Source organism: Lutra lutra, chromosome 2 (genome assembly GCF_902655055.1).
Source record: "Lutra lutra chromosome 2, mLutLut1.2, whole genome shotgun sequence".
NCBI lineage: Eukaryota > Metazoa > Chordata > Mammalia > Carnivora > Mustelidae > Lutra > Lutra lutra.
In genome coordinates, this window is record NC_062279.1 from 75,107,139 (window position 1) to 75,116,842 (window position 9,704).

A 9,704-nucleotide genomic window follows, 5' to 3' on the forward strand; every position below is an offset into this window, starting at 1 on the left:
CAATGCTTTTGGGGATAGGGTTATTCTGATATTCCAGGGATTCTAAAATTTCAGTACTATGTTTGTTTGAATTAATACTTCATTGTTGTTTCACTTTCAAGAAGAACCACTCACGTGACTGTTGAGTTAAAGCTCAGTTCCTCATTGGCTATTGGCAGCCGGCCTCACTTCCTGGTTATATGGGCCATTCCACAGTGCTACTCACAATGTGGTAGTTTGCTTTGCCCAGAGTGAGTGTTCCAAAGAAAGCACCAAGGAAGCCACGAAGTCGTAAAGATGGCTGTCATGACCTAGTCTCGGCAGTTGCACACATCCAGCTTATCCTATTTATCATTAGAAGAAATGGACTAAGTTTAACCCACACTTGAGGGGAGGGTAAGCAGGCTCTACCTTTTGAAGGGAGAAGTATCAAAGAATTTTTGGAGGTTGAAAACAACTACTACGTAGCATTGCAATTAGTGATCGTTGCCATTTAGTGAGAGTTTTTTTTTTTTTTTTAAATAAATGGGACACTGTTCTTTATAGCACAGAGTTAGTTCTCCATAACCTCCCTTCCTACCTCAACTTTGCCTAATGCACACAGATGCCCCCACCTTAGCATCTTTGTCATCCTTGCGCAGGGGCCATGCTAATCTACTCTGTATCATTCCAATTTTAGTATATGTGCTGCCGAAGCAAGCATCCACCTGAGCATCTCTGAAGCTGTGATATCCCTCTTCTTATTTCCTCCTTTCACTGTCTCATTTAAATACCAAGTTTTCTTTGTTTATTGTTTTATTATGGGTCTTTTTTTTCAGGTATTACTTTGTCCTCCTCTCCTCTCTCTATTGAGACTGGGATTTGGTTTATTGACTCCAGAAACATCTGTTTGTTTGTTTTCCCTGATTAAGAAGGCTAATAGATTTACCCCCAATTGTTGACATGAGCTGAAGTTTCTCAAGTAATACTTAGCAAAGGAGCTAGCAAATGAAACTGTATCCTCTCTAATTTATCTGAAGGCAAGGTAATGTGGAGGGCCATGAATCTCCTCAGATGTTCTTGCTTTAGTAATTAAAAAAGTAAGAAAAAAGTCAGATATATGTTCTGAAGTCATTCCTGGTGGGTGCATCTAAGTTTAGATCTTAGAGCTTTAAGCATCATTCGGTGTAGTACTTCTTTTAGAGTAACCTCCGTGGTATAAGAATAGTTCCACAAGCAGATTAACTGCTCAGGAGAACTTTTCAAAGTTAGGTTGTTAATCATGATAATTAGCTAAGAATTAGGCTACTTATTGTAACATTCCATTTAGCCCAATTTGGGAAATTCATGTGTTTAATGCAATCTATAGTTGTTCTCTAATAGATTTAGGGATTTTTAAGCTAATAGGGCCAAATAAATAAAATGTAGTGATAGCAAAGAAAATTCAACCCTCTATCATTAGAGTCTGTGCCTCTAAACCTAGCTGGAATCACTGCAGTATCAAGATGGCCTGGTTCGGTAAGCTGAGTGAGATGCTTACTCCGTGTGGTTATGTTATTCTCGTCATCATCATCATCACCATCGTCATCAACATTTAACATTCACGGAGAACTTATATTAGTAATATTTTACAAAAATGCTGTACTTTAACTGTAAAGGCATGTCTATAAATAAGGCCCCTTAATACACCCACTTTATAGATGAGGACACTGAGGCATAGTGAATTTAAGTGGCTTGTCCAAGGTTACATTTCTAGGATGTAGTAAAGGGGGACTCAAACCTAAACAGTAAAGGGGGAGTTAAATCACGCTATGTCCTCCTCTGTCTGTATTGCAGCTCTTCCACCCTTTGTGACTTTGCCTTTGCCAGTTGTACTGTCTCTACCTTCCATCACAGTGTAATAAGATACTCCTGTTATTCTCAGACCCTTGGCACAGGGGTTCTGTAATGGGCTGAGAAGATACAGCTACTTTTATTTTTTTTAAAGATTTTATTTATTTATTTGACAGACAGAGATCACAAGCAGGCAGAGAGGCAGGCAGAGAGAGAGGAGGAAGCAGGCTCCCTGCCGAGCAGAGAGCCCAACATGGGGCTCAATCCCAGGACCCTGGGACCATGCCCTGAGCAGAAGGCAGAGGCTTTAACCCCCTGAGCCACCCAGGTGCCCCACAGCTACTGTTTTTTGTTTGTTTGTTTGTTTGTTTTAAATTTATTTGACAGATAGAGATGACAAGTAGGCAGAGAAGCAGGCGGAGAAAGGAGGAAGCAGGCTCCCCGCTGAGCAGAGAGCCCGATGCGGGGCTTGATCCCAGTACCTTGGGATCATGACCTGAGCCGAAGGCAGAGGCTTTAACCCACTGAACCACCCAGGCACCCCATAGATACTGTTTTTAACTGGCAAGCTTGGATAGGCACAACAGGATGTGATGGGATATATCCAAGACTACAAGAACACTTCTTTTGTTCTCCTCTTCCACACTATTTTTGAATGAAATTTTAAGGGACACCTGGGCGGCTCAGTCAGTTAAGCATCTGCTTTTGGTTCAGGTCATGATCACAGGGTCCTGGGATCAAGTCCCATAACGGGATCCTTACTCAGTGGGGAGCCTGCTTTTCCCTCTCCCTCTGCTGCTCCCCCACCCCGCCTTGTGCTTTCTTGCTCTCTCTTTTCCTCCCTCTCTGACAAATAAATAAAATCTTTAAAAATAGAAATTTTAAGAAAATCACACTGAGGTACTGTAGTGGCTTTGGCTGGTTTTAACATATTCATCAATATTACTGCCTTTGTCCCTACTCCCAGCCTTGAGCATAATCTGTATGAAGAAGTATTTCTGTCATCAGATATCAGAAAACACCATTCTCTTCAAATCCTTTGATGCATGACATCCTTGACTATAGTTTTTGGGTCATTGTTAACAAGGTTGTTATGCAGTGCTCCTTGTTTGCTACAGTTTTTAAGAATTCTATAAAAATGGTATGGAAGGGACTTCTCCCAATCTGTTTACTGATCCTTTCTGTTTCTAAACTAATTCCTTGGGGAAAATGGTGGCGTAATAAGACCTGCATTTTAATATTTTAATTAATAGAACTCTTTGGCTTTTTGGTACACTTTCTGTCAGCTATTATGTATCAGAACTTCTCACCAGAAAGCAAATTAATGTCAGAGAGATGGGGGATGAGGACTAGGAAGGAGAACATAAAAATGCATAATCATTTGATATGGACCCTAGCTGTTTGAAATGTATTTTCATTCTCTGTACATTAAGTATAAGGTTCAATGTGTTATGTTCTATTATACAAGCTTCTATTACATGGTAAAATATGTCTACTGAAACATATGTGCATTACATATATACACATAGGTATGTATATGTTATGTATACATGCATATGGATCTATACATCTTTGTGTATATAGATACACACATAACTGCTGCCTTCATCTCCAGATGTATATGTATATGTATATATAATGCATACATATGTTTTACTCAACATATTTTGCAATGCCCTGTTCTGTCCTTTTTATATCTTGTCTTTTTTCTCCTGCTTTTTATCTGTGCTTTAGCTCTGAATTTTGGGAGAATGTTTTGGGTCAGTCTTCATCTCAGTTGATTCACTTGTTTAGTCTACTCTTCAGTATATTTTGTTAGTTCATTTACTTGTTTCCCACTTAATTTTATTTTTTTAAAAATTTTATTATTTTTTAAAAGATTTTATTTATTTATTTAATAGATAGAGATCACAAGTAGGCAGAGGCAGGCAGAGAGAGAGAGAGAGGAGGAAGCAGGCTCCCTGCTGAGCAGACAGCCTGATGTGGGGCTTGATCCGAGGACCCTGAGACCATGACCTGAGCCGAAGGCAGAGGCTTAATCCACTGAGCCACCCAGGTGCCCCTAATTTTATTTTGACAAACATTTTTTCCCCTACCAATTCTAACTGCTTCTTATTTGTTCCCATAACTATCTTTGTTGTTATCTGTTTCTTGGTTTGTCTTCTTTCTTTTCTTTCTCTTTGTTTGTTTGTTTTATTTCTTAAATTCCACATGTGAGTGAAATCATAGGGTATTTGTCTTTGTCTTATTTCATTTAGCATAATACTATCTAGCTCCATCCATGTTGTTGCAAATGTCAAGATTTCATTCTTTTTTTGTGGCTGAGTAATACTATTTTTGTATATTCTATATTTTGCATATTGTATATTTTTGCATATTTGATTTGCATTTCCTTGTTGATGAGTGATACTGGGCTTCTTCTCATGTGTCTGTTGGCCATCTGGATGTCTTCTTTGGAAAATGTCTGTTCATGTCTTCTGCCCATTTTTTAACTGAATTATTCTTTTTTTGGGGTGTTGAGTTTTGTATGTTCTTTATATATTTTTGAATACTGCCCCTTTATCTTGCTTATATCTTCTCCCATTCTGTAGGTTGCCTTTTAGTTTTATCAGTTGCTTCCTTAACTGTGCAGAAGCTTTCTAATTTTGATGTAACCTCTATAGTTTATTCTTGCTTTTGTTTCCCTTGCCTCAGGAGATTTACCTAGAAAGAAGTTGCTACAGCCCATGTCAAAGAGGTTACTGCTTGTGTCCTCTAGCATTTTTATGATTTCAGATCTCACATTTAGGACCTTAATTCATTTTGACTTTATTTTTGTGTATGGCATAGGAAAATGATCCAGTTTCATTCTTTTGCATGTGGCTGTCCAGTCTTGCCAACATCATTTGTTGAAGAGACCATCCTTTTCCCGTTGAATATTCCTTCCTGCTTTGTTAAGATTAATTGATTATATATTTGTGGGTTCATTTCTTGGTTTTCTGTTCTGTTCCATTGATCTATGTGTCTGTTTTTATGCCAGTACCATGCTGTTTTGATTACTACAGCTTTGTCATGTAAGTCTTGGATCATGATGCATCCAGTTTTGCTTTTCTTTTTCAAGGTTTCTTTAGCTATTTGGGGTCTTTTGTGATTCTATACAAATTTTAGGATAGTTCTAGCTTTGTGAAAAATGCTGGTGGTATTTTGCTAGGGATTCCATTAAATATGTAGATTGCTTTGGGTGGCAATATTTGGGCAACAATATTTGTTCTTCCAATCTATGAGCTTAGATTTTTTTCCATTTCTTTGTGTCATCTTCGATTTATTTCATCAGTGTTTTATAGTTTTCAGAGTGTTTCATCTCTTTGGTTAGGTATATTCTTTGGTTAGGTATATTCTTAGGTATTGTATTGTTTTTTATACAATTATAAATTGGATTGATAATTTCTCCTTCTGCTGCTTTATAACTTGTGTATAAGAATGCAACAGATTTTTTTCCTCTTTATTTATTTTATTTATTTCTTTTCAGTGTTCCAGAATTCATTATTTATGGACCACACCCAGTGCTCCATGCAAAACGTGCCCTCCATAATACCCACCACCAGGCTTACCCAACCCCCTGAACCCCTCCCCTCCAAATCCTTCAGTTTGCTTCTCAGAGTCCATAGTCTTTCATGGTTTGTCTCCCCCTCCAATTTCTCCCAACTCACTTCTCTCAATCTCCCAATGTCCTCTGTGTTATTCCTTATGCTCCACAAGTAAGTGAACCCATATGATAATTGACTCTCCCTGCTTGACAACAGATTTCTGTACATTGATTTTGTATTCTGCAACTTAACTGAATTTATTTATTAGTTCTAGTGGTTTTTTTGGTGGAATCTTTTGGGTTTTCTATATAGAGTAGCATATCACCTGCCAGTAGTGAAAGTTTGACTTCTTCCTTGCTGATTCAGATGACTTTTATTTATTTATTTTTTTGTCTGATTGCTGCGGCTAGGACTTCCAGTACTATGCTAAATAACAATGGTGAGAATGGAATCCCTCCTTAAGGGAGGCTTGAAAAGAAGTTTGGACTGTATCCAAATAGTTAAAACTAAATAAATATAAAATAAGTATAGAATTAATACAGACATAGACAAAAGAATTATGGAAGATCTGCTATATTTCAGGTAGTATTCCAAATGAAGATAAAAAGCTGATTAAAATGGAAAATAGGAATAGGTACCACGGAGCAGATGAACATGCTGATGAGGAGCTGGTAAATGGTAGTAAATTAAGAGTACTCTACTGTTAATTCAGCTTTCAAGTACTATGGTAGTATTTCACTTTCCCAAGCTAATGTTAGGTTTACTTAGAGGCATTGTAAAGCATGTACCTGTTACACTTACAGCAGATTTGTAGTTTCTGCAGTCTAGGAGTCAACATCGACAGCATGGAGTAGTACTAGTGGTTCAACTTTGATTCCTTGAGTAAATTCTAAGTCAGTATCTATCCTCAAGGAGTGGTGTGCATCAGCATCATAGATAGTTTCTTTTTTTAAAATATAGTTTATTTATTAGATAGAGAGAGAGAAAAAGAAAGGATGAATGGTGGGTGGAGGGATAGAAGGAAAGGAAGAGGGAGAAGCAGATTCCCTGCTGAGCAGGGAACCTGACACCGGGCTCCATCCCAGGACCCTGGGATCATGATCTGAGCTGAAGGCAGATGCTTAACTGACTGAGCCACCCAGGTGCTCTGGTGGTTCCTGAAACATAGAGGCAAAAGGTCTATATATTATAGTTTTGGGTTCAAAAGAATCATGGTGGAGCCCAGGTATTTCTTTAAAAAAAAGTCTACCTGTGATTCTGATGGACACCTTGAACTGAGAATCATTGGCTTATGTGAAAGAAGAGGGCAAAATGAAGAGAAAAATAATGAGAATGTAGAAAAAGGAACAAGACAAAAAATGTCAGGTAATAATATGGTTGTGTAAAATGCATTATGTGATAGTTGACAGTGTAAAACTCCTTGTGTTCTTGCCATTTCTTGATACTGTAATGCTATTGCCATTGGTAACCTCCCTGCAAGGTGGAAGACATTGCGATTTACTCAGGATAAGAAAAGATTGAAAACAGAAAATCATGCTTAAATTTATGTCATGCACTATAACCACCTTGACTGAAGATTAGTGTATATGGAAAGGTGCTCTAAGAGAATGCTAGAAATGTCCTGGGGCAAGACTAAAATTTCCTAAACTTGCATATTAATTTCTTTGGATGCTAGTGAGTAACATTAGAGAGTCCTCTGAGTGCAAGTAATTGACCTAGAAATTTAGCAAAGAACAAGTTAATCAAATTAAAAAGTTTTTTTTTGGGGGGGCAGGAATTTTCAGAGTTTTTAGGTTTTTTTTTTTTAGTTTTTTTTAAAGGTTTTATTTATTTATTTGAGAGAGAGAGAGCATGAGTGCAAGCAGGGGAAGCAGGGTGCGGGTGCTGGGGAGGGTCAGGAAGAGGGAGAAGCAGGCTCCCGCTGAGCAGGGAGCCAGATGGGGGACTCGATCCCAGGACTCTGAGATCATGACCTGTGCCAAAAGCAGACACTTAACCAACTGAACCACCTAGGCAACCCAGAGCTTTCAATTTTTTAATGTGAGTCATTATTCTTTAAGAGGAGAATATAGTATGTATGTTATAATTTACATGCTAATAAATGTTTCCCTTATATATTTTATCAAGCAATACTTTCTTTAAAGAGTATAATCAGTATTTCATGAAACACACTGGTAGGCTATGGCAGAAGGGATTTGACTGCTAAGGAATTTGAACTCAGTTCGATGGGCACAAAAATCACTAGGGAGAGCCTCTTCTCTCACATTTACAATAAATAGTGAAATTTTGTTGGTCTGAATCTTCTCAAAACATTAGACCGAGCTCACATTACCATCTGTTGGTTGAAGAATGAACACAATCAATATTTTTCATCTGCTTTTCCAAGAAGTTTATGTTATTGTACTCATTATGCAAACTTTTGACCTTTTGAAGAATGGCTTAAGTCCTTAAATTCTGCTCTGAATAGCCACAATTGTTACCATATCTATGTATTTGTGTAATAGCTCCCAACTTCTCCCTTCACTATTCTGGTTAATTCAGAATGAAACAATAAAGTCATATTTCCTCCCTGTATATTTTCTGTTTTTATTTTGCATTTCTAATACTTCATTATTGGTTCAATTCTACAACATTCCCTTGAGGTCTTTCCTCAAATTTCTCCACATCCTTTCTTATTCCTCCTGTTAACTGATAAGTTGTTCATGCCCCCTATCAAATACTGCCTGCAAGGTAGTGTAACCCCTGTCTGAAACACTGAGCAGTCATCATTTCTAAAATGTCCTCAAGATCTATAATCTATCCTTACTATTTTTGATTAGTCAGACATTTTTTATAGATGACTTTTTCCTCTCTCCTTCCTTCCTCTACCTCTTTTCCTCCTTCCCTCCCTCTCTCTCTCCATTTTTTCTATTTGGCAGGTGGTATAAATGATACCTAGAAAATCTGGGTGATGGGTTACCTTGTCTGCAGATGCTAACAGGGCTTATCATTTCTGTTATCTCTTCAAGTCCTTTTTTCTTTTATGAATTATTTTACTTGCAATTTAGTCTGTCTGTCTTCCTAATACACATAAATCATATATGCCTTTAACATACCGGAAGACCCACCTTTTTTATGATATTTTTAAAGATTTTATTTATTTATTTGAGAGAGGGAGAGAGTGCTGGGAGAGGGGCTGAGCGAGAGGGAGAAAGAGTCCTAAGCAGAATCTTTTCTGAGTACAGAGTCCAATACAGGGCTTGATCCCAGGACTCCAAGGTCATGACCTGAGCTGAAACCAAGAATCACCCACTTTACCGACTGCACCACCCAGATGCCCCTTTTATGACGTCTTTCTGAAAAATTTCCCATAAATTAACTTCCTCATATGCATAAAACATATAAAACTAATCTAAATGAACAGGAAGGCAGAAGAAAATAAAAAGACACATGTTGATTCAAAATCTGAAATGCTAAAAGTATCAAGTGTTATTCTAAAGGAAAGTGTTGACAGGTGGTATTCAAATATATATATATGTATATATATATATATACATATATATATATTACTAAAATGACAAACAGATCATACTTACCTTACATTGTTGCCTGAATCTTGATTTCTTCAGGTACTGGCATATGTCCCTTGAGCTCAGGCAATGTGATTCAGAGAATTATCACAATTCATCCAAACCAGTCCTGACAAACTCAGTTTCCTCAGCCCATGATTGGTCTGGGAATAGATATAATACCCAGTTTTGACCAATAGGACGTAAACAGTCTGTTGGACAGCATAGCCATTTACCCCTTTCTCTTTCTTTTTGGAACACTGATGTTCAGAAGTAGAGCAGCAACTGTTTGTGACCATGAGCTAATATGCAAGTGTATAAAGTCACTAAAGTATTGATGGAGGAGAGAAGAGAGAAAAAACAGTCCTGTGTTTCTGGAAGCATCACTGAGCATCTGTAATCATCCCTGGGTTTCTGTCTCTGAGTGTCTCTGTCTCTGAGTGTCTCTTTGTATGAGAAAAATAAACCATTATTTGTTTAATTCATTGTAGGCAGGTTGGTTTTATTTTCAACTAAAATAATTTCTATTGGATAAAAATTTGATGCCATATATTTGTTTTTATTTAATTATGGTTCACATGAATTTAAGGTACTTTTTGAAAACTAAGTAAATCCTGTGTTTTCATGAATTTTATTTTCTACTCTTCCCTCAGATATCAATTGTTCTTTCTGATATTTAGTTCTCCCATAATCACTATCATGGTTTCATGCATTTCTCCTCAGTTATAATTTAATTTGTCTAATTTCTTATGTAATATCTGCTTTATCTATTAGATATCTCCTTCTGCAGATGTTTTGA

General features: G+C 37.3%; 1 non-coding gene across 1 annotated transcript; it reads right to left on the bottom strand.

Moving 5' to 3' along the window:
• Positions 1 to 575: 575 nt before the first annotated feature.
• Positions 576 to 682, bottom strand: LOC125094547 (U6 spliceosomal RNA). Its single transcript, XR_007125568.1, has one exon. It is a non-coding gene; the product is annotated as a U6 spliceosomal RNA (small nuclear RNA).
• Between the last annotated feature and the right edge of the window lie 9,022 nt (positions 683 to 9,704).